The 7,715-nt window shown below is 51.9% G+C and overlaps 1 protein-coding gene across 1 annotated transcript in view; it reads right to left on the reverse strand.

Annotated features, from left to right (window-relative positions):
* Positions 1-7,659, reverse strand: part of ARID5A (AT rich interactive domain 5A (MRF1-like)) — a 14,694-nt gene extending 7,035 nt beyond the window's left edge. Inside the window, exon 1 of the mRNA XM_011969643.1 lies at positions 7,179-7,659. The gene's annotated coding sequence lies outside the window, so the exon portion shown is untranslated. The remainder of the gene's footprint in view (positions 1-7,178) is intronic.
* Between the last annotated feature and the right edge of the window lie 56 nt (positions 7,660-7,715).

The raw sequence follows: 7,715 nt of genomic DNA on the forward strand, positions 1-7,715 counted from the left end.
GCCTCCACGCCCGGCTAATTTTTGTATTTTTAGTAGAGACGGGGTTTCACCATATTGGCCAGGCTGGTCTCGAACTCCTGACCTCATGATCCGTCCGCCTCGGCCTCCCAAAGTGCTGGGATTACAGGCGTGAGCCACTGTGCCTGGCAACTCTTCCTTTCGTGAAAGATTTTTCCATGACATGCATGTGATGCTGTTTTTGACAGCATTTTATCCACAGCAAAACTTCTTTCAAAACTGATGTGCATCCTCTCAAACCCTGCTGCTGCTTTATCAGCTAAGTTTGTGTCACATTCTAAATCCCTTGTTGTCATTTTGACAATGTTCACAGCATCTCCACCAGGAGTAGATTCCACCTCAAGAAGCCACTTTAGGATGGGCACAGTGGCTCATGCCTGTCATCCCAGCACTTTGGGAGGCCGAGGTTGGCGGATCACCTGAGGTCAGGAGTTTGAGACCAGCCTGGCCAACATGGCGAAACCCTGTCTCTACTAAAAACACAAAAGTTAGCTGGGTGTGGGGCAGGTCCCAGTAGTCCCAGCAACTTGGGAGGCTGAGGCAGGAGAATCCTTTGAACCTAGGAGGCGAAGGCTGCAGTGAGCCGAGATCACTCCACTGTACTCCAGTCTGGGCGATGGAACAGGACTGCCTCAAAAAAAAAAAAAAAAGAAAGAAAGAAAAAACCAGAAACCAAAAAAAGTCACTTTCTTTGCCCACCCATACAAAACAACTCCTCATCCACTCAAGTTTGATCATGAGATTGCCGCAATTCAGTCTCATTCTCAAGCTCTGCTTCTAACTCTAGTTCTCTCGCAGGTTCCACCGCATCTGCAGTGACTTCTCCACTGAAATCCTGAAGCCCTCAGAGTCATCCGTGAAGGCTGGAATCAACTTCTTCCAAATGCTTGGATATTCTGACCTCCTCCCACGAATTACAAATGTTCCTTAAATGCTCTCTGGAGGTTTTCAATGTATTTTGCCCGGATCCATCAGAGGAATCACTGTCTATGGCAGCTATAGCCTTACAAAATGCATTTCTTCAATAATAAGACTTGAAACTTGAAAGCACTCCTTGATCCTTGGCTCTAGAATAAATGTTGTGCTAGCAGGCATGAAAACATGCAGCTCCTGCTACACTGTCATCAGCCCTCTTGGGTGACCCGTTGCCTTGTCAATGAGCAGTAATATTTTGAAAGGAATCTTTTTTCTGAGCAGTAGGTCTCAACAGTTGGCTTAAAATACTCAGTAAACCACGTTATAAACAGATGTGCTGTCATCCAGGCTTTGTTATTTCATTTGTAGAACAGAGTGAGTAGATTTAGCATAATTGTTCAAGGTTCTAGGTTTTTTTGGGATGATAAATGAGGATTGGCTTCAACTTAAAGCCACCAGCTGCATTAGCCCTAACATGTCAGCCTGTCTTTTGAAGCCATGCATTGACATCTTAGCTATGAAAGTCCTAGATGACATCTTTTTCTGATACAAAACTGTTTCATCTACATGGAAAATCTGTGGTAGTGTGGCCACCTTCATCAATGATCTCAGCTGGATCTTCTGGATAAATTGCGGCAGCTTCTACAGCAGCCCTGGTTGATTCACCTTGCATTTTTATGTGATGGAGATGGCATCTTTCCTGAAACCTCATGAAGCAACCTCTGCTAGCTTCCAACTTTTCTTCCGCAGCTTCCTCACCTCTCTCAGCCTTCAGAGAACTGGAGATTCAGAGCCTTGGTCTGGATGAGGCTTTGGCTTAAGTTATGGCTTGTCGGATCTTCTATCCCAACCCCTCAACCTTCTCCATTATCAGCAATAAGGCTTTTTCGCTTTCTTACCATGTGTGTTCCACTGGAACAGCACTTCTGATTTCCTTCAATAGCTTTTCCTTGGCATTCACAACTTGGCAAACCAGTGCAAGAGGCCTAGCTTTCGGCCTGTCTGGGCTTTCGACCTGCCTTCCTCACTAAGCTTAATTATTTCTAGTTTTTCATTGAAAGATAAAGACCTGTAACTCTTCCTTTCACCTGAACACTTACAGACCACTGTAGGATTAATTGGCCCACTTTCAATATTGTTGTGCCTCAGGCAACAGGGAGGCCACAGAAGAGAAAGAGAGGAAGAGAAATGGGGAATGCTGGTTGATGGAGCAGGTGGAGGACGAGCACACACAACATTTATCGATTCAGTTCACTGTCTTTGTGGGTGGGGTTCATGGTACCCCAAAACAATGACAATAGTAACATCAAAGATCACTGATCACAGATCACCGTAACAGATACAATAATGAAAAAGTTTGAAGTGTTGTAAGAATCACGAAACGGTGACACCGAGACAAAAAGTGAGCGCATGCTGTTAAAAATGGCATCCATAGACTTGCCCGATGCCGGGTTGCCACAAACCTTCAGTGAGTAAAAGATGCAGTATCTGTGAAGTACAATAAAGCAAAGCATGATAGAGCAAGGTGTGCCTGCACATTCGCTCCCTCAGTCCCGGAGGAATTCCATTTGAAGGAGGGGGAATCTGAAGCCAGAATGGTTATGGGTAAGTCGCTTGACTCCCTGGCGGACCAGGATTCAAATCAAGGTCTGATTCTGGTCCAGTGGCTGCTGTGGTTACCAACATTTGCAAAGCCTTCATGAAGAGTCCAAGTAAGCCTGGAGAGAAACCAATCCTAAGGCTTGTCAAAGAGAAAGAGACCGGGGCCACCCTCTTGGGCTAGCTTCTGACACACCCGTCTCCAGAAATCCTGGGTACTAACAAGTGACCCACCAGACTGATGCCTTTCCAGCCAAGTCCTCTGTGACTCTGTGCCTCAGTCTTCCCTGCTGTGAAATGGGAGAGGAAGATCCTTGAGTTCTCTCCTAGCTATCTGTGAATTCCCAAAACCTTCCAGGTCCGGGAACACTTCCTCCACCGGCTCTTCTCCCGCTGCCTGCTGCCCTCGGCTCACACATCCCCTCCCCTCATTCCTGCAGCCCCAGAGCCTCGGCATCCAGGGACCCTCTCCACGTCTTCCTTGGTATGACTGGGGCTTCTCAGTCACTGACTTGCTATGTGACCCTGGCAAGTCGCTGCCCCTTGGGCTTCAGAAAAATACAGCGGTTAGACAGGGCCCATCAGAATCACCTGGAGGAGCATTTGGAAAGACGCTGATGCTCCCGCCCCACCCTCAGAATCTGATTTAAGGTCCAAGGTGGGGCAGCAAGGTCAAAGCTCCCCAGGGCATCCCAGTGGGCAGCCAGGCTGCGAGCCACAGGGCGAGAGGGGCCCTAGTCCCTTCTGCGTGGTTCAGAGTTTGTGAGCTCTGCCTGGACCACAGTGGGGGAAGATCTCCCGGAGTCAGGCACTGGTGTTACCTGGAAAGGAGGTCACCAGTTTGAGCTGTTTAACCCCAGATGGGAAAGGGATTGGAGCTGTCGCCTTAAGCCACATAGGGAAACATTCTATCTCTGTGTCCAGCCGAGTCCCCAAATGAACTCGGTCTCCCTTCTCAGCGTGGGTGCTCTGTCCTGCCAGGGCGCTCTGGGTTGCAGGTCTTTGGACCCCCATTTCCGCAGCATTAGATGAACGAGAAGGGACAGTCCTCTCCCCCTTGGTCTTCAGGGTGCCCTCCGTCTTGTCCCTCGCTGCCCTAATCTCTCCCTTTCCCTGATCATTCACAGATCAGGGTTACATTTGTAAAAAATGTAATAAATGCTATAAAAAAATAAGCTTGAAACCCACCGCCATAGATGTTGGGCCACACAGGTCCTGCGTTGGGAGGTAGAGAGCCGGCAGCCAGGCAGGCAGGACCCGCGCGGTGGGGTGGGCCCTCTCCTGGCTCTGCGGAGGAGGGAAAAGGCTTATGGAGCTGGAGGCCCCGTCTCCCGGCCCCACCCAGCCCACAGAGGCAGGAGAAACCCACTTGCCCAAGAGCTGCTGCTGCTGCGAGCCACCGCACTGCTGCCCTGTTCCCAGCCTTGTGTGCAGGCGCCTTCCTGGCACCATGCCTTGCATGTTTCATTTGTAGCAGAAGTGGGGGATCAAATGCAAAAAAGAAAAGTGCTCTCCATAAGAATGTCATCCAGACTTCACCTTTCTCCATCCAGCAAGCAATAATGATGATGATGGTGATTACTGTCTCATTACTCACTCGTAACACATCTGGAATCTATTCCTGTATACAGGATGAAATAGGGATCCTAGCCATATTTTCTCCCCATTGGTTAGGGGGTCCCAGTGAGTGGCCTCCTCCCCCAGTGGTGTAAAAAGCTACTTTCCCCACAATGTCAATGCTTATAAGGAACACATGTGGGACTATTTCTGGACTTTCTATTCTGTTTCATCCACGGTGGAATGCTAGGACCTGTGCACACTGTTTTAATTTTTTGTAGCTTTATAAAACAACTTACTATCCAGAGGGCAAGTTGCCCAATATTACTTGTCTTTTTAAAATATTCCATCTGAACTTTGGGATAATTCTGTTACATTCTCTTAAAACAAAACAAAACAAAAAAATTAAAAAAAAAAAAAAAACACATTTGGGAGGCCGAGGCGGGCAGATCACGAGGTTAAGAAATCGAGACCATCCTGGCCAACATGGTGAAACCTCGTCTCTACTAAAAATACAAAAATTAGCTGGGCGTGATGGCACACACCAATAATCCCAGCTACTCGGGAGGCTGAGGCAGGAGAATCACTTGAACCCAGGAGGTGGAAGTTGCAGTGAGCTGAGATCAGGCCACTACACTCCAGCCTGGGCGACAGAGACTCTGTCTCCAAAACAAACAAACAAACAAACAAACAAACAACTCCCACTACTAGGGCTTTGATTGCATTTAAGTTTAGAAACTACTTTGAGGAAAAATAATACCTTTACAGTACTGCATCTTTCTTTTCAGGATCATGTGTCTCCATAATTCAGGTTTCCCTCTGGAGTCCTCAGAAGCTCCTTCTTAAAAAGCCCCTGTGCTTTCTTGGGGAGGTTTATTCCTAGTTTGTTCCTTGGGTTTTGTGCAGCTAGAAAATGGTGTTAGAAAAACCCTGACAACGGTAGTTCACTCCACAAGCCCCCCTGCAATTTCCTCATTTCACTGCTGGGAAGAGGGCCAGGGCAGGCTAGGTGGCTGCACCAGAAGACGAGCCTGGGCTCCTAGTGACCCCGTCCCTGACTAGGCAGACAGAGGGTGCAGCAGGGTGCTGGGCGGGAGGATTGCCTGAGGCTCTTCCTGTGCTATGAGTCTCATTTCTTTCTAACTCCATGGCGCCTGTCTGAGTCAAGCTCAACTCCCAGATCCTACCACTCCAGCACTGAAGAGGTTAATCTGTCGCTCCCTCCAGTAGAGGATGCTTCCGTAGGTCTACTTGTTCTCAAGTTATATGCTCCACCGACTCAAATTAGTGCCCTGGCTGGCGTAGGCTGGGCATCTCATACAACACTGCTTTGTTGAATCTTCCCAGCCATCCAGATATAACAGAGAGAATGCCTGAGGCTCAGAGAGGTTCAGTGACTTGCCTGGGGCCACGCAGCTTATCCATGGCAGAGCTGGGATTCAGAACCAGGGTAGTCTGACTCCTGAGAGACGCTGATCCCTGACAGCTAAAGTCTTTTTTCTTTGTAATGGGAGCAGGGAGACCTCAGGTTCCTTATCTGTGCTCAGAGGGTGCAAACTCATCCCCTTTCCCCAAGGAGATGTGCAGTTTCCCAGCATATCGCTGCGGTCACTCTGCTAGCAAGAGCAGGTCTGTGTTGCCTGCTAAGGCATCCAGGCTCAGGGATGGGAGGGGGCTGGTGAGAGTGCTGGGCAGTGGGGGCATGGGGGGCACGGCCCCCACACCCTGTGAATCAACTTCCCTGGCCTGGGTGGGGGAGGGCCCAGAGGACCCACCATCTTTGAATAAGGGGTGTTATCTCCATAATCTTGAGGAAGGAGGAAAGACCTGTTGATACCTACTGAGATTCCTTTTAAAAAACTGCTCCGTTACCTAAGGGAGTAGGGGGCCAGCTCTGGCCAGGACCCAGCCAACCTGGTGAAGTTGGGGTACGCAAAGGCAGGAAGGTGAAGGCAGTGGGGTGGTGGTCGAGAGTCACTGAGGACAAACTTAAGATGTCTCATGGGGCTTAGCTAGGACCAGAAGGTAGCTATGGGGCGGGGCAGTGGGTGGATGTGGGGAAGTCAGCGGGCCCCCTGCCCTGGCAGACATCAAGCTGTAAGGACATGAGAGTGGGCCAAGAGGACAGACGGGGCAAGGGGCTCTAGCACCGCATGGCTGCACCTCTTACCAAGTTGGCCACTGCTTCTGTATCTCCCTTTCCCATCCACAAGATGGGCGTGCTAGACTCCATGTGCCCAGTGTTCTCAGCGGAAGAAAGCGAGAAGAGAAAGGAGGCTTCCCCCACAAACCACAGCCAGGCGCAGTGAGAAGACCGGAGGCCTGCTTGTCCTGCTCCCTCCCCAAGGCACCTCGCTGCCCAGCAGCTGCTCCGGAAACATCAGCCTCCTGGGCGCAGGACTTACAGACCCCCGTTGCCCAGAGAGGGGCAGTGACTAGTACACGGCCACACAGCTCTCAAGCCTAAGGGTCTGCTGGAGGCGCACACCCCTTTCCTTCTCTCCCTCCCTCCCCATCTTTCTGCTGCCCGCCCCATTCACCCTGGGTGTGATGGGAAGGAAGTGACACTTCCTTTCATGAAAAGTCACCGACTGGGAACAGTGCGTCAATTACCACAATAATGGTAACAGCAGCCTCAATAACAACCAGCAGACGCCGCCCCGCCCCCTCGCCTGAGGTTGTTGGCTTAAGTTTCTCGGAGCTTGAGCTGGAGCGAAACAAAGACAGCCTTTGAAGCGGCGAAACGGCCGGTCCACTTGGCAGCCCGGGAGCGGCGGCCAGGCCGAGTCTCCGCGGAGCTTGGTCCAGGAGTCTGGGGACGGACGGGGCGCCTGCCAGGGGCTGAGCTGGAGCCAGCAATGAGGAGAAACGCCATGGGCCTGGGACCCCCACTCCCTACCGGGGCACAGGTGCAGCTCAAGCCACAACACGGCCTCAGTACCTCGGCTTGGGGGAGGGCGAGAGAGGCAGGGTCTGGGAGCAGCTGAGGCCACAAGAGCCACCAGAGGGTACAGAAGGGGAAGGAGGAGCGGGGGACACTGAATGTGAGGCTATCAACTTCCAAGCCCCACTCTCCCTGTCCCTCTTACCAGGCTCTGGGATGTCCTAAAAGCCCCAATTCCAGGATGGGGCTGTCCCTCCCCACTGAGTCTGGACCACATTTGGTGGTGACAGTGAGAGCTCCTCAGATGGCTTCGTGTGTCCCCATTCCACCTACGGGACAGAGGCTCAGAGGTGCCAGGTGACGTCCACTAACTGTAGAGGCAGATTGTCGGAGGCCCTTTCTACCTCCGCCACACCAAGTTCTAGGCCCCAGGCGGGTCCCTACGGCCTGGATTGGGCTCTGAGCTCTGCCGTGGGGTGAAGTCCTCGAGCCCCGTCTCCCATCCCTCCTGTGCTCTGGCGTTGCCTGTAGGCAGAGACGCCACCGTGCGTGTGGGCTCCCACCAGTGGGGCCCGGGTGGCGCAAGAGGCACCTGTTGTCCTCCCCTGGGGCCCGCGGAGCCCTCTTTACTGACCCAAGACTCCGCAAACAAAGGGACACTGGACCCGCAGCGCCTCGGGACCCCCCGTGCCCTCGGCGGTCCTGCATCGCGCAAACCCCACCACGCCGGCGCTGGGCAGAG

Source organism: Mandrillus leucophaeus, unplaced genomic scaffold (genome assembly GCF_000951045.1).
Source record: "Mandrillus leucophaeus isolate KB7577 unplaced genomic scaffold, Mleu.le_1.0 Scaffold9, whole genome shotgun sequence".
Lineage (NCBI taxonomy): Eukaryota > Metazoa > Chordata > Mammalia > Primates > Cercopithecidae > Mandrillus > Mandrillus leucophaeus.